The following is a 25,362-nucleotide window of genomic DNA, read 5'->3' on the forward strand; positions in this document are numbered from 1 at the left end:
CTATGTGTGTAATGTGAGATTGATATTCATGGTTGGTAAATATTGTGTCTAGAGTGTTATATGCATGGATTATGGTTCATAGATTGTTATGTTGAGTTTTGATGTAAACTGGTACTGGACAGATTGTTAGGTTTATGTTTAGACGACTGTTACTGAATGTTAATGTGGTAATTGGTCGAAATTCTTAACACTACAGTGTACTAGGTTGAGTCTAGTTTCTAAAAAGTCCAAGTTTGTAATTTTTTGACACTTTTAGTATGTTATTCTCAGGTAGCCGAGGCGGGCGCGCGGTATAGGAACATGCATTTCATTGAACACTATCGTTTTGCAAACTTGTTTTTTTAAACTGTTATTAATTGGGTTTTAAGTCGTCCAGCGTGACGCGACACTTGGTTTATGAATTTACGCTTCCGCACTCATTTAAACTTAAATGTTTTCGTGGTTTGAAAACTTTATTTATGGTGTTTGATTATAACTAATGATTCTGATCCTGTTAGTTCACACCCTCTGACAGTAAAACTCCGTTAGTGGATTTTGAGGGTGTGACACTGTTAGGGGCTGCCGCCCCTAAAACCCCGCCGCCAGGGGCGTTGCCCCCGGACCCCCGTTCGTTGTGGGCTATATGAAGATAGAAATACGACATGAGTAGTAATAATAATCGATACGTGTATTGTTATACAGTTAGTCGCGCACAACTCAAGAAAGGAATTACCATTAACGGTGAACGTAACCGCATTCAGGTGGTTTCTAGCCCCATTTTCTTGTTATGTTTTCGGGGATGTGTGCATACTCGATGTGATAGCTAATACACTTACCTTAACTGGTAAGTATATGCCTTGTATGGTTTATATGTTATGTATGTATATCTTAAATGTGAATGAAAGCTTGTCGGTACGTGAACGATCTTCGGATATTGCACGTGCTATCAAGGGAGGCAGTTATATGATAGATGAATGTGAATGATAGTTATATTTACAATATATGAATATGTATGAATGATTAAAGAAAGTATGTATGTTATGGGTATGTAAAAATAGTATGCACGAAGATGAAGAAATAGGGATCATACCCTAATAATATCTGAGATAGAGAAGAAAGAGATCATACCCTAATAATATCTGAGATAGAGAAGTAAAAAGGGATCAGACCCTAATTATATCTGAGATAGACAAGAAATGGATCAGAGCCTAATAATATCTGAGATAGACAAAGGAAAGAGGGATCAGACCCTATTAATATCTGAGATAGAGAAGAAAGGGATCAGAGCCTAATAATATCTGAGATAGAGAAGGAAAAAGAGATCAAACCCTAATAATATCTGAGATAGAAAAGGAAGGGATCGGACCCTAATAATATCCGAGATAGAAAAGGACGATATTTTTTATAGTATGAAAGTAATAAAGTACGAACGTATGTATGAACTTATGTTATGAAAGTAAATTAGTAAATTAATTATTATGTATCTTCGAACGCATAATTGAAGGTAAGTGTATGTATTGTATAATGTGTGATTAACTAGAACTCAATCAGCGTAGCTGACTTTTTGTATGCACGCAGGTGAGTAAAATGAGACAGTTCGCTTGATGAGGACACATGGCATTGAATTGAAGACACTGGCGTCTCAAAGAAATGTTATGATGTTTTAAAAACTATGTTTTGTTTTCAAATGACTATGAATGTTTGATAAGATAAGATTTGAAAGTTATGTAATATTTTATAGTTGAAGTTTTATGTTCTGCGTAAAGTTTTAATTAACTCTGATATTTTGAACTGTGTTTATGAGTTAATCCAATACCAAATGTAGGGCACCGGTAACGGGGCCTTACACTATCACTTCTTTTATTTAAAGAGGAAGGTTTATCAATCTTTGAACTAAGTTTTCATCCGACGTTGGCGCATCTTGAAGATTCACCCTTTGTGTAATACAATAATCAAACTTCAAAGTTACATATGAGCTATTTTTAAGTACTCCATTTAATAACCTTAGAATTTGAGTTGAAACAATAGCCAATGTTGACAAAGAGGATGAAGAAGATAACATATTTACATTGTATTTAAAGCCCTTCGTAGTGAATATCCTTGGGATCAAAGAAGTAGTTTGAGCTGATCTTTGCTTTTTAGGGAGCTTGATTATAGAAAAGCTATTGGTTTCGGGAATTTGCTTGGGTTCTTCTTTGTTTCTTGTACAAGATCTATGTAAGCAACCCTCAGCTTATCAATTCCCCATCTAGTAGCCTCTCTTTTTGAATGAAAATTAACCTAAGCTAATTCCATATTCATATTAAAGATTTCTTTTTTCCTAGTCCTCAGATATCCTGAGTTTCACTACATCCCAATCCGGTTTAGAAAGATCCAGATTAGGGTCTTGTGCAATTCTTCATAAGTCCAACCCTTGAACTTGTGGAGAGATACCTTGTACTTGGCATGCTCTTTAAGCCATAAGACAACAACTTTCTATGCTTCTATCAATAACTATAGGCCTTTAAGACATAACCAAGCTTCTTTCATTAGCATGTTGTTCAAGATCTCCTGTATTTAGAAGCTCTTTTCGATACAACCTTGCAGCTTCTTCATCATGCATGATCTGTGCTACTTTTGCCAATGCCTTTTCCGCCTCTCTCTTAATGAGTGATTAGCTCTTCAACATTCTTAGGCTTGAACAAATTGGCAGGAAAAGATGGTGGTGAGTCATCATCTTCTGGTAAAACCAGTCTTCTTTTGAAACTACTGCCAGAAGCCTTTTGTTGACTAGGCTTTGACTTCAAGGTTTCAACTACTTTTGGAATAGTAGTTGGTTCTTGTGTTACATTGGGTGCATCAACAGTCTCTGAAACTACTGTTGGTTCTTGTGAAGCACCAGTAGTTTGATGTAAATAAACAACATCAACAGTTTGTGAAACTACTGTTCTTGAATTAGTTGATGTTACAACTTTTTCATTATCAGCAATTTGATGAACTACTGGTATTTCTTCTGATTCATCAGTAGTATGGGAAACTACTGGTCTTTGTTATGTCTTTCCACCCTTTCTTTTTCTTTAAGACATTGTTTTCAGCCTCTTTATCTTTGATGTGCCAGTTTCATTAGGCTTTTTCCTCAGTTTTTTTTGACTAAGGAGAAACTTTTTCCTCAGTTGTTTGACCAAGGCATCCTTAGCATCTCTTTGTTTTCTTACCTTTATTCTAGCCGCTTCTTTTGTAGATTTGTTTGCTGCTTTATCAGGCTTCTTTGTAGCTACTTTCATTGAGGCGTCAAGGATGTTCTCCCCCCTTTTTGGCATCAGCAACAACATTAGCCTGCCCTGGAAACCATGGGGCAAGTGAAGCAACTCCTAAAGTGCAAACAATTGATTCCTTTGATCTACCATCTTCTTTCTTAACTCATCAGTGAAAGTGTTTAGAGTGTTTCTTAGCATGGTGGTATCATTATTGACTATAGTTTGAAAGATTTGGAATTGTGAGAAGATAAAGGATTTTAGCTCAACATACTTTTGTCTAGAGGTGGCTATACCCTATAGTATACTTGAGCTTTTAGTGGCTGGTGACTTTTGAGTGACTAATTGGTGGATGCAGTGTTGAAATTCACTACAGATGGAGGCCAACAATTGGGTATTATCTTGGGGTTGTTGGAGTTGAGGTCATTTTGGTGATGAGCTCCTTGAGCTTCATGACCTAACAGCTCAAACTTTGAACTTGTGATGTCAATTCTTGAATGATTTTAGCATTCACTAACTTAATAGTCTCAACTGTTGTCCTGCTGATGGTAGTTTTACCTACATCAACAGTTTTGTCTGCAACAACATCAACATTTTCATAATGAGATTGTACAAATGCCCCTTTTTCTTGGTACTAGGGACTTCCAATTGTTTCTATAAAAACATCATCAGTTGTTACCGGGATAGGAGTCTTAGTGCCTAAACTACTATCCAACTAAGAAACAATTGTTTCAATAGTTGTAGTAGTTGCTCCTAATCCCATATTCAAATCACCTGTAGTGAAAGGGATATCAGCCTCCTATTGCTCGAGGTTAGTAATGCCAATCTCAACATCATCAATTTGGGTTGGGGTTTCCCTTTCAGGTAATGTGTTATAGAAAGGATTGCATTCATAGATGTGAGATACTTTGGCAATTACTTGAGCTATGTCTTTAGTGGTAATTATATGATGATCCAAGGGGGGTGAAATAGATGTAGCCCAGGAGAGGGGATTGGAGATGGAGTGCTAATCATTCCTTCAACCCGTTGATGTGGGTTCCCTGTGCTAACAACAATTTCCTTTTGTGAGGAAGACTAAGGAATTTGCTTGGGTGGAGGTGTGACATGCTATGAGGAAATAACAACGGTCAATTGACTTTGTGGCCTTTGTGTTTCCACAAGTAATTCAAGCACCTCTGTTTGTTTCCTGAACTACCTTTTTGGGTTTCTTTTTGGATTTAGGTTAGTTTTCTTTGATTGTTTCTTTGTGGTGTATATGTGGGTTTCAAAGTACTAGGTTGAGCACTTTGATAATCATGAGCAGTGGGCTTAGTTTTTGTACCTGCTGCTGCAGGAGCATTAGTAGTTTGGGCATGTTCCCCTTCTTCAACTGTGGCTGAGGATTTGGCATCCTTAATTCTCGCAAAGATCTCATTGATGAGACTTTAACTTTGAACATATGTTCCTTGGATGAAATCATATTTAGACAAAATCTTCTTGAGACATGTCATTATAAACCTTGGAAACATAAAAAATATGGTTTTCCTCTTTTCTAGTCATTGCTTTTACATTATTAACAAGATCATTAAAAAATGATTTTGAAAAGTAGTAATTTTCACCAGTTAGAATAGAATATGACAAATATTGAACATTTAATGGCAATTCATTCCAACTAGTGGTGTTACATGACACACATTGAAGTAAAGTATGAAAAAGGAACTTGATTGGAGAGGGAAAGAAGTTTTTGAAAAGTGTATCCTTTTGATAGAACCCAAATATCCTCTCCTAATGAGTTCAGACTTTAGTGTCAGTGCAGCAATTTTAGACGAAAAATCATAATCATTCAACTCCAAAAGTTGAGAAAGGAGTGAAGATGATACAACTATTTGTGTCTGACCTACATTTGTTTTTATAAACAACGGCGTCCTATCATCCTCAACATATTAAATAGAAGCATTCTTTCAAAATTCATTGAGAGTTTGAGATAAAGATCAAGATCAAGATCAACCGTTAAAGGGTTATAGAATCGGCTTCTAGTGATTGTCCTGTTCTTGGTGTCATACTCAGGGTAGTTAGGGTTGATGGTAAGATATGTTAATCAGTTACGTGGTTCCTTGAACTAAAGGTTTCTAGGGTTTTGCGCCATATTTGTAGAGTATGTGAAAATGATGATGGTAGAAAGCAAGTTGGATGAGCTTGACGATGGCAAAGTGTAATATAGGCAAAAGCTTTCTTTAGAATTAAGAATGACGATTATAGAAGGTAATATTTTGATTAGCGGAGGATTAGGCAGTTTTAGCAAGTGGGTAAGCAACAACTGAAACTGCCTGTTGGAAAAATGGAACAACTGTTGTTCATCATTGATTAGTAGTTTTGAATAAAACTGATCAGTACTTTTGAAAAAAAAACTGATTTTCATCATTAGTTTGCGAAACAAATGTTTTAAACAGTTGCGTTCATTATTTTTCTCAATAATAGTTTTGAAAACATTGATCAAATAAAGAAAAATGATAAGTACTTTTGAAAACATCAGTTTTCCATTACATTATACATTAAGTGACGTACAACCAGTATTTTTGAATAATTTTAATACATTTTATTATCCAAAATCAATTGTAAACAACCATTTTGATTTTGCAAAAATGTTGATTAAAAAATTTAACATTCCCAATCTGAAAATCAGCCTTTGAAAATTTGTTGGATCAAGTGCTTTTGTAAACACATCAGCTAACTAGTTTTCAGATGAAACATTCTCAATTGAAATCAAACATTTTTTTTATAGCAATCCCTTATTTAATGATGTATGATCTCAATTACTTGGTCTTTGAATGCTGAACTGGATTTTTGACGGATGTTTAAACATGCTAGCCTGTCCAATTGTCCAATTTTAATGGAATTTTTAAAGCTGTTATCCCATAATCCAACAATTGGTTTTGTAGCTAAAGTAGATGAGCTGTGCAGCTTGCAACAACAATACACTCAGCTTCAGCAGTTGAGTTTGAACAGTAGTTTGCTTCTTGCTCTGCCAAGAGACCAATGCATTCCCAAAGAACTGACATCCTCCATATGTTGAGTTTCTTGTCATTTAACAACCTGAATAATCACTATTTGCAAAACCAACAAGCTGGGCCTTTGTGCTGGATGGATACCAGACTCCCAAGGTAGGTACACCTTTGATATATCTAAATATCTCTTTGACAACACTTAAAAGTGATATTTCCTTGGTGAAGCTTGATATCTTGTGTAACATCCTGATTTTGATAAGAATAATAAAATAAGTTTCGTTTATTTAATAGCGTGTCGTTTATCGGTTTAGATAAATAAAATATGAGTTGGGCTTGAGTTGGGTAAATAAATGTGAGTTATGGACAGGGCTAGTTTGCCACAATGTGCTCCTCGTCTCAAGCTTTGATTTGACTGGTATAGGCCTGAAACGAGCTTCGTGGCTAACTTATGCCCGTTTTCGTGGGCCACCTTTGGTAGCGCGATCTTGGGCCTCCAAATATATAATAGCACGGTCTTCAATACTCGGGCCCACATCACGGCACCTTTAAACCGTTGAAGTCACGAGATCCGGGTAGAATCGGGTATGAACCGAGCAAAAGATGAGCCTAGGGGACACCCTAGCTCAGATATGGATCGAACGGGATGAAAAACGGTGAAAAACAGTGGAAAACAAGCGAGATCTCTCTTTTCCGGTGACGACAGCGCCGGAAAGTAGGTACGAGGTTAAGGGTAATGTCAGAGAATGTTTTGACATTCTCCAACCTAACCCTAATTGGTTAACGAGACACTAACGAACTAACCTTAATTCGTTATGCCATTCGTTATTGAGAACTGACGAACGAGCTTCAATTCGTTAAGCAATTCGTTAAGCAGTTCGTTATGGGGGGATGACGAATAAACCCTCATTCGTTAAAAGGTCCATTCGTTATAAAAAGGTCATTTGTTACAAGGACCAGTTCGTTATAATGGTTCAATTCGTTATAAGGTCCAATTCGTTATAGGGCTCAATTCGCTATGAAGGTCAATTCGTTATAAAGTAACGAATTAGCCAATTCGTTATGAGAGACAAAAGTAACGAATGATTTCCAATTCGTTAAGGACTAGATAACGAACTGAAGTTTAATAAAATGACATAATGGTCCCCGGACTTAGAAAAGAATGATTTAATTACAAAGAAGCCCTCGAACTTTTAAGTTAGCAAATTAAATAAGGATTTAAAATTCTAATGGAAAATATGTTAAGACAGTTAATGGAAATAAATTTTTTCTTAGCTGACCTGGCATCTCGACTCCAACCAGGGGCTTGGCCCCTTGGACCCCGCTAGGGGCTGCCGCCCCTAGAACCCTTCTTCCAGGGGCGCTGCCCCAGGACCCCCGTTCGATGAGGAAAATAATTAAACTAGAAACGCGATATGGGTAGTGATAGTTAAATTGATACGTGTAATTGTTATACAGTTAGTCTTGCACAACTCAAGAAAGGAATAACCATAAACGGTGAACGTAGCGTCATTCACGTGAGTTTCTAGCCCCATTCCTTGTTATTTTTTCGGGGCTGTGTTCATACTCGATGTGATAGTTAATACACTTACCTTAAATGGTAAGTGTATGCCATGCATGATTTGTATGTTATTTATGTATATCTAAATGTGAATGAAAGCTTGTCGGTGCGTGAACGATCTTCGGATATTGCATGCACTTTCAGGTGATGTTTAGATGATATGATTGTATATGTGATGGATGAATGATGTATGTACGTATGAAACTTACAAATATATAGATGGAAAGGTATGGCATGATAGTAGGAAAGAAAGGGAGACCGGACCCTAATAATATTCGAGGATGGAGGGTACCGGACCCTAATAATATCCGAGTAAGAGGGGTGACTGGACCCTAATAATATCCGAGGATGGAGGGTGCCGGACCCTAATAATATCCGAGGTATGTAGGGCGAATGCTCTTTATAATGTAAGGTTAGTTATGGATTGTAAATGAAAGATTGATGAACATGTTAAGTATGTAAAGCGTATATTCGGGCACGTATATGTGTATGTAAAGTAAGTTATCTGATTAACTAGAACTCACTCAGCGTAGCTGACTTTTAGTATGCACGCAGGTTAACAGATTGAGGCAGCTGGTTTGAGCGGGACACATGGCAATGTTGAAGAGGCTGGCATCTGAAGATTTGTCATGATGTTTTGATATTAACATTTATGTTATGTTTTAAAAGACAAGTTAAGAATGTTTTGTAATGAGTGGTTGACCTTTAATATTATTCAGCGAAAGTTTAATTTAACTCTGATATTTAGAACTGTGTTTATGAGTAAATCCAACACTAAGTAGGGCACCGGTAACGGGGCCTTACATCTTGCGCACACACACATGTTGCATGCATTATATCAGGCCTAGAAGCAGTTGATACGTTAAAGATCCAATCATGCATCTATACAAGGTTTGATCAACATACTTACCAGTTTCATCAAGTGATAATGGATCAATTTTAATCATGGGAGTGGAATTTTCTTTGCGATAAGTAATTTTAAACTTTTCAAGGAGATTTTTAACATATTTGATTGATGTAAAAAAATTCTTGTTTTAGTTTGTTTGACTTACAAGACCAAAAAGTATTGTAACTACATTTCAAATTCATATTTCATGAGCTTTGTAAAGTCATCACATAATTTTGGATTTGTGGATCCAAATATAATGTCATACACATAGATCTGAACAAGAAGTAAGTCTTTCCCCTCCATTTTTAGAAACAAGGATTTATTATTTTGTCATCTTTTAAAGTGATTGAAATCAAATATGAGGACAGTCTGTCATACCAGGCCCTTGTAGCTTATTTTAACTTGTAGACATAGTCCGAACTGAAAGCATCTTTAAACCCTGGTGGTTGTGTAAGATATATACCTATTCTTTAATGCCACCATAAAAGGAGCTCCTTTTACATCCATTTGGTATACTTTGATGTTATGAGTGGTTGCATATGCAAGAAACAACCGGATTGCTTCTAGTCTTGCAACAGGAGAAAAGGTTTCTTCATAGTCAATGCCTTCTTGTTGGAGATAGCCTTGAAGTACTAACCTTGCTTTGTTTTACTCTTTTATCAGTTTTGTTCCTGAATACCCATTTTGTTCCAATAGGTGTTACACCTTCTGATCTTGGGCATAGTTCCCAAACATGCATCTTGGTGAACTGCATGAGTTCCTCTTGCATGGCTTCCACCAACTATTTTTATCTTAAAGCAATTTGATACTTGGTTAGTTCAACTTGAGAAAGAAGTCCAGCGAAGGGGCATACATTTGCTTGTTGACTTCTGGTGAGACATCCATGTTGTATCACTAATGCTAGACTGTCGTGATCTAGTAAAAAAAACAATAATAAACAAATATCCTAATCACCCTAAACTAGTTAGGGTAAGTAGGGTGTCTAACCATGAGGAGTAGTGGTCAGTGCGATGTGTAACTAATTCCTAACATTATGAAGTAAGCAAATATAAGTGCTGATCACACTAGCAAAGATTTGGTTTTAATATTAATCAAGCAATTAATCAAAGTTCGAACATTAACAAAAGAAAACCACACACGGAGTTCAAACATGTAACAAACAACAATCTAATGTCAATTAACAAATTAATTATCAATAATCGAATTTGGTTAATAAAATAGTTAAACCTTAGGCATAAACCACCGCTAACACACAACTGATCTGGTTATCAAACAGTCCCTGTCAGTGTGACTCAAATAAGGGCAATTGTATGCTTTATCACATTCAAACTAATTAATAAAATCCTATGAACACGTATCACAAAAACTTGCAAACTAATCGTTCTGATCGAAAAAAACTAAACCGAATGAGTGCACAATAATACCGGACATCGATATTCATAGATCAACAATTAATAATTGCAAATATTTAGTTCTTAAAACATGAGAAAAACTGAACAGGTACAATACTCGACGAGACTAGCCGCTCATGGTGATTATTTGGTCTTCATTGGATGTTTGGTAAGCCATGATCCTGAACATTAATTGAAAGGTGAATGAATATGGTTTTCTTTCCTATGGCTGTGACCTTGCTGCCGTCCCAAAAACAATTAACATTCGCAATCCTGATCCTCTCGTACCATTTATCTATTATCTTTTTATTAATTATGATATCCCAACTGGTTAAATGTAGCCCACGTAGAGTGGTTCAGCCCACCACTTACTAATTTGAGTTGGTTCATAGTCCACGTGTATTGCTTCAACAACATTTGAATGTCCATTAAATCAAACTTTCTTTTAAATCCTTTCATTCTTGTGTTGATCAACGAGCACATATAACAGGTGCTTTACATGCACCAAACTATAAACCATTAAACTTTAATATGGATAAGTTAACGAAGCTATGATTTCTTTCTTTTATTATTTTCTCTTTTCTTTTTTCTTTTCAATCGTCACTTCCTAATTTGAGGCTTCAAAGCGTGCTCATAAATGCGCTAATTATATAAATTTAACGATCAATGACCTGTAACATATAAGTACGCATGAAGTACCATTGTCCGCATAATAAACTTAATAAAATCTATAAAATAACACATATATATACATGATTTACACCCAACCATCACATCCCCACACTTATTATTTGTTTGCCCTCAAGCAAACTTTATGGTAAACATCAACTTCCATCATAGGTATGCCAATTATCGTCATTAATACTAGTAAGGTGTAAGGTCATACACAGTTTCCCAAACTAACAGTTTCTATATTGAGAACCTGTTTGAACTATAGTTTATATATTAGATTATCTCAGATCTAGTTGATATCGATTATCAAATCGTAGATCTAAATGATAAATAAACGGATCAAGCTCATATTGATACTATTAGTTATGTTATAGTATATATTAGTTATTAGATATGTATATTATTAATAGATTAACGAAGGATTGATCGAGAGTAAATCTGGAAAGAGGTTTGATACTTTAAACTATCGATCAATTAACAGATGACAAACCCTCTATATATAGACGATGGACTCAATTCGTTACACATGCCGTAACGAACTGGAGTCCAGTTCGTTAACATTATAGACTCTATAAGGAAACATAACGAATCACTAATTCGTTATGCCCCATTCATCAACATTCCATGACGAATGGAAACATACATAACGAACTATAAGCCCATTCGTTAAACATCCTTAACGAATGGGTGATACATTAAATGAACCGGCTATTTCGTTAAGAATTTTTAACAAACTAGCTTTACATTAACGAACTAACTAAATAAAGATAAATATCTTTTTCATTATAATAATAATAAATACAAATACGGTAAATACAAAGACTCGAGACACCAAAACCGTGCACCAACAGACACCCCCTCGTCTTGAGCTCTTTGTCTTCTTATTTTACTTGAACCGCTTTGATTGCCAATCCAGACAACTATGAATCCCATATTCGTGGCATACACGAAGCACACGTTTAAATTTCATAGCTCGGTCATAGTCTTCATGGCGCTCGATCAATATCTTATTAACAAAAAACACATCATTTTCAGTCTCTGATAAGTTAACGAGCCACATTGGATCGATAACTCGTATAAATTCAGTCTTCAAGCCCTTTCCAAGGACAATGACGGCCTCACTAGAACGATTATCGTAGTACTAGCGATTAAAAGTTAGGTGAAGACTTTGCGGGAACGTCTTCACAGGTACATTCTTCACCGCTTTTGGTGGTTTAACTTTTAACACCAGCTTCTTCCAACCCGTACGTGGATCTATCTCATCAATGTATTTATGGGTTGGTTTGTGGTTTAAAGAAATTAAACCCCCGGTTAACCTCGAAGATCAAATGTTGATGGAACCATTTTGCTCGACGATTTCCACCCTGGTTAAGGAAAGGTCTACACGCGAGGGTACGAATATCCCAACGCGGTAATGAGAGAACGTCAATGATGTTTTCATAATACTGGACACCGTTCTCCCATTTGATGATACAGACCTTAAGTTCAGAATCAAAGAGCCAGGATATGATATCACCTTTCACTGCAGATACGACCTTGAATGTAGTCTTCTGATTGTTTTTGGCGCATGCAATTGCTTCATGCTTTCGCTCTTCATCCACATACCTACACGCTTCAATAATCTTACGTGTTCTCTTGTTTTGGCAAGCGAACCAACCCTGAATATCATCAATTGATGGCTCACGATTCCATTCAAACACTTTGCCTTTACCTTTAGACTCCTTTTATAGATGATCTTCAGCAGCTTTTACGCTTTCTTCGTTAAAGGTAGGAATACCCTCATCAACATTGGATCGTTGATAGAGATTGGGGTATTCCTCTGCTGTCACATCTTCTATCCCAACCTCCTCATCCTCATAAATAAATTACGTTTTCATAGGAATCATCATGTCTCGTAAGACTTCCTCATCACTCAGCACCTCAACATCCTCCTCAGCTTCTAACACGTCAAGTTCTTCTTCATTAAAGCCGAGCAGTATAGAAATCTGCTCGCGTGTCAAGGATTGATCAACAAACTGACCTTCCTTGATCTCATCCGCATTAACCTTCTCATGACCACCCCCTTTCCGTCCACAAATATAATAGTATTTTCCTTTATCGACTCGATAGGTTGTGCATTCGTGGAGTCTTGATAAACGACAATCTGTTTGTCAACATCACCTAAAACCCCACTTGTATCTGAACCAGAGGATGAAACGTGAGCTTGTTTCGGTTCACTACCTCCAGCGCCCGAGGAATCAGGATCTTCTTCATCATTCTTCAGCTTTTTCAGAACGTCTTCTTTACATGTTAACTGTAGAATAAGATCCTCTTGTTCCTTCATCTTCACCCCCTGAGCAGTAACAATCTCACGAAGGGATTTAGTCTCCTTTTGACAGAAAGAGACATAACTCATCAGCTTACGTTGATTTATCAGCATTTGCTCTTGAGCTTGACGTTCAGCTGCCATTTGAGGATCCAAACTCATGAACGTAACATGTAATTCTCAAACTCAAGATGAATAAAGATGAATCAAACTCTAAAGCATGTCAGTCTAATGAGTTCTCGACATAGTATGAATGGATGGATGCACCGGCTGGATTGGACCCTGAGGACGTGTAATTCTCATGAACGCAACATCCAAAGGTTGGTTAGGTCTCATTGTCGATGTTGGAGTTACCACCGAAGTACTAATAGGAGGCCTTGGTATATCAGATAAGACAGATTGGGTAATCATACCAAGCCTCGAATCATGAACCATTGTCGTAGTCAATGTAAATTCCGGGGTTTTAGTAATAAGCGGCACCGCCGGTCGTTGGGAAGCAGACGATCTTGGCACTTGAGGTCCAAATGACACACCAACCCCCTCAGTTACACCACGTTTGGATGGCCCATCGCTGGCCACCTCTTTAACTTTACGTTTGCGTTCAGCAGCTTGAGCAATAGCTGCCTCAATTTCAAACTGTCGTTGACCATCATCACCATCATGACCTCCATTACCATCATCATCATCCTCATCACCTCCGTCACCATCATTCCTACATGGAAACTCTTCACGCTCAGAATCCGAATCATCATGGATCCAACGATCATTTGAAGGACATTCATATGCTGGATTAGATAAATGACCAATCAAAAGCTTGGTCCTTGGATGGGGATTTTTCCGATACGACTTCATACGCTTGACGGTATCAGCCGTCATGTGTTCCATCTTCAGCACATCATCCACTACTGTCCGATCAATCACCAAATTAGGAATCAAATCTTGGACCATCAACTGGATAAAACGTGGATACATCAAGAATTTATTACGTTGATTCACTACAAGACAATTCTCTTTGAGATGATAGAAGATCATCTCTGAGAAGTTGAAAGGCTTGTTCAAGACCAGCATGACGAATGCTGATTGAAGCATGATACGACACTCGTCAAATCCACCTTTCCGTCCACCAAGGCAGTGTATGAGAACATGTAATAAGTACTTGTATGTGGGATACAAGTATGCCTTGTTATACATGGACATGTCAAGTTCGCCAGCATAGAACACTCGATTAAATAACCCCATTATCAATTCTTTATCAAACTCACTCAGATTATCCATGTTGTCCCCAAACTGTAGTACCCGTCTGATCACTCCATGAGTAATAGTGATAGACTGTCCTTTAAATTTAGCTATGATGTGATTCTCGGACTCGATGTAGCGAGTCGAGTTCTAAAAAGGATGAACAACGCTGAAATGTACAGTTTGATTAGCAGATATAGCATAATGGATACGAGATCGCCTCAAGAAAGCTATCATGTCTCCAAATAGGTCCTCATCGGCAAAGTTTGTACCGACAAAAGCACAAATGTTATGCTTCTTGTCGTACGGGAGCAACGGAAGATCTGATACTTGTTTTTGCTGTACCGGTTGTTGCTCAGCAACAGGGGGATCTTGAATAACTTCGTCAGCCATATGAAAATAGATAAACCCGAGAATTAGTAAAACGAACAACAAATAATATAAAATTAATTTAAAAATTTTTATTTTAATTAAATTAGAATGTCATTCTTTATTCTGTCTAGTTCGTTTTAACGAACTAGTTGCTTTGTTATAACGAATTCGCTAATTCAATATCATGGAAATAACACGAATTAGACATGAAGAATCATTGGTGAAAAGATAATGAATTAATGAATGAATGGGAAGTAATTCGTTATCAATTTTCACGAAGGAGTTGAGTCGTTAAATCTTAGTAACGAATTAAACACGAATGAGTTTCAATTCATTACCCTATAACGAATGGGCACCAATAATGCTGAATGTTGACTAACTGGAGTTCAAGTCAAAATTAACAAGAACACAAAAGTCAAATTTCAAATCTTGTTTGATCCCGTTTATAATCGTTCTAATCAATATATATAATAACTTAGATCTAATCCAGATCTATATGTTAATATTAATTATCCGGATCTAACTCTCTAATATGTTAGTTTGATTGCTATTAGTATGTAGTATATATTATCAGTATGTTTATTGTCAAGCTTGAGAGAGAGAGAGAGAGAGAATACTTTAAATCTTTCTGAATAATATTAATTCTCTCAAAACTTCCACTTTTACAAGTGAACAGTGGTTCACTATTTATAGAAGACGATCTGGTTCGCTAACATCCCCTAGCGAACTAGCATCCCCTTCGTTAAATAAATTAACTTAACGAACCACCCCCTGATTCGTTAACATCCCCTAACGAATCAGGAGGGAATACAATATAATGTCCTAGTTCGCTAACATTCCTAGCGAACTAGACTTAACCTTAATGAACTAGTCTTAGTTCGCTAACATTCCTAGCGAACTAGACTCAAACATAACGAATTAGTCTAAATAAACATTAAATATTACATTTAAATATTAAATAAACATTAATGATAATTACAAAGACTCTAGACGCAAAACCGTGCACTAACAGACACCCCCTCGTCTTGAGCTCTTAGTATTTAACTTATTTGAAACGCTTTGTCTGCCAATCTCTGCAACTATGAATCCCATGTTCATGGCATACACGAACAACACGTTGGAATTGCATAGCCAGGTCGTAATCTTCTTGGCGTTCAAACAAAATCTGCTTCCTGTGAAGCACGTCATTGTCTGTCTTTGATAAATTAACCAACCACATCGGATCGATTATCTTGATGAGCTTAGTCTGTAGTCCTCGACCACGAACAATAACGGTCTCGCCAGTACGATTGTCATAGTACCAACGGTTGAAAGACAGATGAATATCTTGAGGCATTGTCTTCACAGGAACCCTTTTCATTGTCTTTGGTGGCTTCACTTTCAAGACAAGTTTCTTCCAGCCGGTCCTTGGATCAATCTTATCAGTACGTTTACGTCTTGGGACCTGGGGCTTGAAGAATTTGAAGCCATGATTGACCTCGAACAGTAAGTGTTGATGGAACCACTCAGCCATTCGGTTACCCCCACGATTGATAAATGGACGTCTCGCGAGGGTGCGTACATCCCAACGCGGTAATGTTAAAACATCCATTATCCTCTCGTAATATTGGACACCCTTTTCCCATTTCACAATACATACCTTAAGGTCTGAATCATAGAGCCAGGAGACAATATCACCATGTACCTTAGAAACAGTCTTGAAGGTAGTCATCTGATTTGCCTCAATCCAAGCAGCAGCGGTATCCTTTCTTTCTTTATCTACATACCGAAAAGCACTGATGATCTTACCCACTTTCTGGCGTTTGAACCATCTTTCAATGTCATCATCAGTCACTTCTTTGAGTGAAGGAACCGTTCGCTGCACAATCTTCTCCAAATCATCCTCAGTCTCTTTAATTACGTCTTCATGAAATACCGAAGCACCTTGATCAACATTTTCGTGTTGATACAATTCCGGGTACTCTTCAGCTGTAATATCCTCCATCTCAATCTCCTCGTTCTCATAAATAAAATCCGTATCCATTAATATCGGATCAACTTCCATTTCATCCTCATTGATCACTTCGACATCGGGCTCAGTCTCTAATACAGTCAGCTGATCGTCATTTAGCCCAAGTAGAATCGAGATCTGCTCCCTTGTCAAAGATCTAACCACAAACTCACCAATTTGTATCTCATCTTTGTTCACCATACTTCTAACTATCCCCAATTCGTCAATAAATATTACCGTGTTAGCCTCAATCAATTCTATTGGCTTGGCAGCTGTTGGATCTTGAAATGAAATTATCTGTTTGTTTGAATCATCAGCGCCACTAACACCAGCACCAGAGGATGAACCGTGCGATTGTTTAGGCTCACCTCCTGCATCAGACTCGTCAGGATCATTATCATCATTTTTGAGTTTCTTGAGGGCATCTTCTTTATAAGTTAATTGTAAAATTAACTTATCTTGTTCTTTTAATTTCACCCCCTGAGACTCGACAATCGTACGTAACGCCTTGGTATCCTTTTGACAGAAAGAAATATAACTCATCATCTTTCGTTGATTCTCAATGAGTCGTTCTTGAGTTTGTCTGTCAGCTGCCATTTGATTTTCATATAAATGTAGCAGATTAAGCAGCATTTCCGTTTGTCGACCTGGTGGTAAGTTGTATACAGATGGATGAGCAGGTTGAACAGGTCCTTGAGGCCGAGTGATTCTCATGAATGAGACATCACTAGGCGGAGGTGGAGGAAGAGTAGTTGTAGGCAGAGGAGGAGGTCTCATTGAAGTTGTTGAAGAGACAGTAGACAACACAGCAGGAGGCCTCGGTATCTCGGTCAACGCCATTTGAGGAATTAAACCGAGCCTCTCATGTGACACCATCGTCGTGGTCAAAGTAAGCATCGGAGTGCTAGTAGTTAGCGGCACCGCCGAGCTTTGAGTAGTTGATTGACGAGGTGGTGGTGTTCCAATAATTACACCAGCCCCAGAAGACACACGGGGCTTCTTCGATGGTTCATCAGTAGCTACAGCTTTGCCCTTTCATTTTCGTTCTAGCTGAGCTTTCATGGTGGCAGCTAGGGCAGCATCAACTGCATCTTGTTGTTCTTTCAGAGCTCGCTCACCAGCTCCATCATCACCATCACCATTGTTACCATCATCATCCCCACCATCATTGTTCCCACCTTCTCCCCCTTCACGCTCGGAATCCAAGTCATCATGGATCCAGCACTCATTAGGAGGACATACATAATCTGGATTGATTATATGACCAATCATCCTTTTGTCATGTGGCTTATCCTTTCGATAAATCAACATCCGATGCACCGTTTCAGCTTTCATATGTTCCATATCAAGAACATCGTTCACCAACGATCGATCAATCTCCAAATCCGGTATCAGATCTTGAATAATTAATTGTAGAAAGCGTGGATACATCAAGAACTTCTTTGACGGTAGAGTTTGCTGAACTTGCTCTTTCAGATGATCAAAGATAAGTTCTGAGTAGTTGAATGGTTTGTTCAGGATTAGGGCAACAAACGTTGATTGTAAACTTAGTCTGCATTCATCGAAACCACCTCGACGTCCACTCAAGCAATGAAGTAAGACATGCATCAAATACTTGTATGGTGGGCACAACTCATTCTTGTTCAACATTGACCGACGAATATCACCCCCATAATTTAATCTTGTGAATAGACCCCTAACCAGTGTCCTGTCAAATTCACTCGGATAATCATCACTATCGTCAAATTGAAGTACCCGACGAATGACCTCAACATCAATCGTAATAGGGATCTGATTAATTGTAGCTTGAACCCAATTATTTTCCTCAACATATACCGCCGTGTTCCAGAACTGCCTGATTATACTAAGATACACATTAGGTTTAGCAGTGATTGCATAATGTATCTTCGAACGGCGTAAGAAATTCAATATAGCTCCAAACGTCCTTAAATCAGCCACATCATGATCGACATAAGCACAGATGTTGTGCTTCTTATCGAACGGTAATAGAATCATTTCGACTTGTTGAGCTTGTTGTGGTGGTTGTCCTTGTGGTTGTTCTTGACGAGGTTGTTCCTGTGGTTGTTCTTGTTCAGCTATGATTTACTGTTATAAATAAAAAAACCATACATAAGAATAGATAACACACAATATATCCAAAAAAAATATGTGTAATTAATCTAGTTACTCGTATTAGACGATTTATAATCTTTAATTAAATTAAATGAAAATTATATTTAGTTAACATATATATATATATATATATATATTTTAAATGTCATTCGTTAACAATCACACTGATTCGTTATACAAAGATAACGAATCAGGCAATTCGCTATCAAGTAAATAACTTAACGAACTAAACCTAGCGAATCACTAATTAAGTTAACGAACTAAACTCTAGTTCGTTATATATTAAGCGAATCAAACTCTGATTCGTGTAATCTCTTATTCGCTAAGCTAGTTCGTGTAAAATCTTAACGAATTGGACACGAAATAGTTCCAATTCGCTAAGACTAACGAATGGTCAAATTAAGACATTTTCTTTGACTTCACAAAGTCAAGGTCAAAATTATCAAGAACAATAATAGTCAACAATTTAAACCCAGATTCAATTAGACCATAACTGTCGTCGAATCAACAAGATAATCAGCTCGTTGAGCTCAGAAACACACTTGTTAATGTAGGTGAATGAGATTGAGACTCATTACCCAAATGTGTTAATAATCAAACGAACCAACAGTGAATATCAAGAACACATAACAATAATTAACCCAGCAAACAATAATCAAATATTGATTAGAGTCCACCAAGGGTATCGGAAAGTGATTCCGATCAAAATGATATCAAAATCATACAATTATGAACATAAATTATACACAAATGAGTTTCAAAGGTTCAAAACCCTTAAACCCCTAAAACTACATAATTCAACAGTTAATTCATTGTCATTTTTGACAAAAATGATATCGCCAAGAACATTTATACCTTAGAAACTCAAATTGATCTATGAAATGTTCAAACTTAAAGATCGAAAATATCAGAGAGAATTTGAATAGTTTCTGAAAGATGAAGAAAGAAGACGAACAGTGGAATACTATTCGTTATCTTGTCTTATATAACGATACACGAAACCATAGGCACAACTTGCACGAATCAGACGATTCGTTTAACTTAAATTTAGCACAACTTGCACGAATCAGACGATTCGTTTAACTTAAATTTAGCGAATTAGCCCATTCGCTAACTCAATTCGTTACCTTATGTTAGCGAATCACAATGTGATTCGTTAAATTAAAGATAGCGAATCAAGACATGATTCGTGTCATGATTCGTTAAATATGTATAACGAAGGGATGATTCGTTACAGAGTGCGGAAGCGAATTAGGTTAGCGAACCAGATGCTAGTTCGCTAAGGAATCACCTAGTTCGTTATCCATAAATAACGAATGAGAGTTTAGCGAATTAAACCCTTTTATTTAATTTTAAGTTAAATAAATAAATGAATAAATTAATGAAATAAATCAATAAGTTAAATTATCGAGAAACCCTTATATACCGACAACCTAATACGTTAAAATTGTTTCATATTACTGAAACTTAACTTAAAAAATTTATTTAAGTATATAGTATAAAGAAGACGAAAATATTTTTGGAATTTTGTAAAAATTTTTAAAATTAAAGAATGTATTTACAGAAGAATATCCAATCCTTTAAAATAGACCATCTTTTTGTGTTTTTTTAATGATTTTATCAAAAGCAGTACATATTTTTGTATTTTTGTTGAGTTTGAGCAGAGAATAATATTGACCAAATTGCCCTTCCATCACAGTTTTATATTTCAGCGATATTATGACTGGCGATAAGTCGGTCATTGGTATTGTTGTCCACATAAGTCTAATAACACACATTCAAGTATTTTTGTGATATGATTAAATAGTTCAATTAGAGCACAGAATATCAGAAATTATCAGCCTCTAATCTCAGTTCAAGCTTAATTTGATTTTTGCCAAATCACCCCAACTTGACTTAAACCATTATATTGTTGATCAAAATTTTGATACCAATTGTAAAAATTTTGAGCAATGCATCAAGTTTCGTTTACTGTGAATGAGTATGCACGAGTCCATCTGTCGACTTACGTACATTGTATCCCCTGGGGTCCGTTTCTTAATGGTATTAAGACGCACGCAAGGGAGGAACAATTGTATGACTAACAGCGGATTTTGATCAAGTCAGTAATTTAAATTGTACGAGGTACAGCGGTGATCAAGTTTAATGACTTTGGGTTTGCTCTAGAAAGCGAGTGAAATATTCATGCATATGAATACCCAGATGGTTAAGCCGCATAAAGACTCACAGTATCCAGAATCTTAACGCTTGTTATTTGCTTTATTTGAATTTTGGGTGATCAACAAATATAAGGCTTGAGTATGACTGGTTATTACATTTCTGCCATCCTAACCAAGACTTTTGCTAGAGACTAACACCCCTTTCAATTTGGCGTTTATTTATGTTTATATCACATACTTTACTCTACTGGGTTGTTTTAAGACCTACCAATGCACCAATGCAATTAAGCACGCAGTCTTTTAAGCTTACTTTTTGCTGAACTTGGGGTCAAGAAAATCAATGTACTATCATTTTCTCTTTTTGCTTTAAAAACTCAAAATTTTAAGGAGCATAAAAATAAAAAAAAGACAAATTTAATCGCCCCAGTTAACTTAAGTTAATAAATAAATGGCTAACCTTCAATCCACAAGTGAATCATAGGACCAAGACATGCAAGCATGCTTCATAAATTTAAATAACCGACATAATTTTCCGCGAGAAAATAATCTAAAATTCTTTTTGGTTTTTCTCTATACAAACTTTAAAAACACAATATTTTTGTCTTTTTCAAATTTCCTATAAACAAAATAAACTTCACAATCTTTTTGGATTTTCGGATTTTTCTGTACAAAAACATAAATCACATTCTTTTTGGTTTTTCAAAATTTAAAATGTTTTTGATTTTTCTAAATTTTAAAGGAAAAACTTAAAGAACAGAAATCACAATATTTTTGAATTTTTCCTTAATTTTAATGTTTTTGAATTTTATCTATACAAACGAAAACACATTCTTTTTGTATTTTCTAGATTTCTCCCCCTAAAATCTAAAACATAAAATAAGACTAAATCTATAAAGCAATTAAAAGATAATTATCCTAATTTTAGGATCTCAGCAAGGGTCTTCAATCCATTTAAACCAAGCAAAAAAGTAAAACGTGTTTTATCGAACGCTTTGGTAAATAGATCGGCTTTTTGAAAATCTGTGTGTACTTTCTCAAGATCAATTAATTTCTTTTCATAACAATCCCGTATAAAATGATATCGAATCTCGATATGTTTCGTTTTAGAATGTTGTACGGGATTCTTGGTGATACTTATAGCAGCAGAATTATCAATCAAGATGGGAGTAGTAAGAAACTTCAAACCGTAGTCGCGAAGATGTTGTTGTATCCCCAGAACCTGGGAACAGCAACTCGAGGCTGCAACATATTCAGCTTCGGCGGTTGAAGTAGAGACCGTTGTCTGCTTCTTACACTGCCAGGAAACAAGCCGGTTTCCTAAGAATTGACATCCTGCAGTCGTTGATTTGAAATTGATCTTGCATCCTCCATAATCTGAGTCTGAGTAGGCGGTAAAATCGAAAGTATTATCGTTGGGGTACCATAACCCGATGTCAGGATTTCCCCGTAGATATTGCAAAATACGCTTGACCGCTGCCAGGTGAGTCACTCGGGGACTAGCTTGGTACCTAGCACACACACAAACAGCAAACATTATGTCGGGTCGAGAAGCAGTTAAATACATTAGAGAACCAATCATAGCACGATAAAGGGTCGGATCAACGGTATCCTCCAATTCATCCAGAGATAAATTGTGACCCACTGGAAAAGGAGTTGAAGGGATTTTTCCGGCAGTTATCTTGAATCGGCTCAAGACGTCGTTCACATATTTAGTCTGATGAATGAGGATTCCTTTATCAGTTTGATGAACCTGCAGCCCTAAAAAGAAATTCATCTCTCCCATCGAGCTCATTTCGAACTTTGTTTGCATGGACTTCTCGAATTCCTTACATAAAGTGTCGTTTGTAGACCCAAATATAATATCATCAACATAAATCTGGACTAGAAGAAGATCTTCACCAACAGTTTTATGAAATAAAGTGCAGTCAACAATTCATCGTTTGAATCCATTATCAGTCAGATGGTCGGCGAGCGTGCCATACCAAGCTCTCGGGGCTTGATGTAGACCATACAGGGCCTTGTTTAAACGGTAAACACGGTCTGGATAATCAGGATCTTCAAAAGCAGGTGGTTGTTGAACAAACACTTCCTCATGTAATTCACCATTGAGAAAAGCACTTTTAACATCCATTTGATAAACCTTGATACTCTTGTAAGCAGCATAAGCCAGGAAGATTCGAATCGACTCTAATCTTGCAACTGGAGCATATACCTCAGTATAATCAATACCCTTTTGCTGATGAAAACCTTGCACCACTAAACGTGCTTTGTTTCTGACAATCACCCCTCGATCGTCCTTTTTACATTTAAATACCCACTTAGTCGGAATAGCTTTCTTGACTCTAGCAGGCTTGTCTATTAAATCCCAAACACCCAAACGTGCAAACTGCTGTAATTCCTCTTGCATAGCTTCTACCCAAGAAGGATCATCAAGTGCCTTACGAGCTGTCGTTGGCTCAACTTGAGATAGAAAGCAATTGAATTTAGCAATATTCACAATTCCCGAAGATTGTAAATTAGTGTAAGCACACAATACGTTATTGTCGCTTGACGAAGAAACTTGATTACGTGTATGAACGCCCACATCAAGTTCTCTAATGATATTGTCTTGTGGATGATATCCATGAATCCGAAGAGTAGGATTTTCAGGAACAACAACATTATCAAATAAATTAGTGTAATGTTCACCCAATTCGGGAGATGAAGCATTATCACTATCAAGATCAATAACTTGAATCTCAGCTTGATCATCATCGGAAGAAGTAGAAGCACTGTCAAGAACAATTGGAGGAACAACTTGAGATTCTTCAGTTGTAGCATCTGGTTGAACTTCAACTGCATTTGAAATTGAAGAGCTTGGAATGTTCAAGTGTTCTTCAAAGTATGCTCTAACCAGATCTTCATCGATGTGTTCAGCTGAAGGAGTAAAAGAGTTAAATAAACTATCTTAGTCAAACATCCAGTCTGGACCTTTCCCTTGAGAAGGAGTTGTGTACTTTTGACAGTCCACATGGTACCATTCTTCAACACAGCCATATGTAAAATTAAATACTCTTTTCTTTGGAGATGCATATCCCAAGAAATATCCTTCGATAGCCTTTTCATCAAATTTACCCGATTCCTTTTTCAACATTGTACACGGACACCCAAATGGTTCCAGGTACTTTAAATTAGGTTTTCTGTTATTTAAGATTTTCATAGCTTATCTTCTTGAGTCGCTTTACTGTTAGAACCTGATTAAGTGTATAGCAAGCTGTGTTCACTGCTTCATTCCAAAATTGAATAGGAAGCTTTGAATCAGCAAGCATTCTACGTGCAGCTTCAATCAGAGTTCTATTTTTCCTTTCAGCAACACCGTTTTGTTGTGGTACATAAGGTGCACTATATTCTCGGTGAATTCCCTTTTGAATACAAAAGAAATCCAAAATAGTGTTTTTGAATTCAGTACCATTATCACTTCGGATTCTCCTCACCTTTTGTTTGTACAGTGATTCTATCTTAGTAATAAGGTTTTGTACCAAAACAGGTGTTTGATCTTTTGAACTCATAAATAACACCCATGAATATCTTGAATAATCATCTGTCACTACCAGACAATACCAGTCTCTAGAAATACTCGCACGATTCACTTGACCAAACAAATCCATATGAAGTCGTTCAAGAGGAGTATTAATGGAATTCAATAACTTAGAAGGATGTGTCTTCTTCTTCTTCTTCTGTTTGCCCTTCTTGCATGCAACACAGTGATCAGATAACTTAAAGTTCTTTAACGAGACACCCTCAACTAAATTATTTGCCATTAAATAATTCATCTTTCTAACATGAATGTGACCCATTCTTCGATGCCATAGAATCGAGTCTTTCTCGGTTGCTTTCGAGACAAAACATGTTTCGATCGATGTCGATATCTTAGAACTCATGTTTAAGATATAAATATCATTTGATCGTGGTGATCGCATGACAACCATGTCCTTGGGAATAATAAAACCCGGTTTCAAGATAAGACACTCTTTGTCAGTAAATATTGTAGTGTACTTTTTATCACATATCTGCGATACACTCAATAAGTTATGATCAACCTTGTCACAATAATTTACTTTTTCAAATGTAATATGACCATTTGAAACATCACCCTCTTGTGTGATCATGCCCCCCGAATTCCCAGCAAACGCTACATAACCCCCTTGAATATTTCTTACGTTGGTCAATAGGTCGAGATTTTCGGTGATATGACGAGAACATCCGCTATCCATGATCCAGTTTTCACCAGAAATGGTCTTGGATGAACCCTACATATAAACAAAAGTGATTAGTTCAAAAAGGCAGCCCATGCCTCAGTCTTGGGCACCTTTTGGTTTTCTCTTTGATCATTAACTTTAGCAGTTTTCAATTGTTGTTCAGCCACTTGTGAATAAGTTACCGGCTTCTTAGACTTTCGTCTTAAATAAGCTGCCTGAACAA

The sequence above is a fragment of the Bidens hawaiensis genome, unplaced genomic scaffold, assembly GCF_021521415.1.
Source record: "Bidens hawaiensis isolate Kalapana, Puna unplaced genomic scaffold, B.hawaiensis_p1.1 tig00026230_1, whole genome shotgun sequence".
NCBI lineage: Eukaryota > Viridiplantae > Streptophyta > Magnoliopsida > Asterales > Asteraceae > Bidens > Bidens hawaiensis.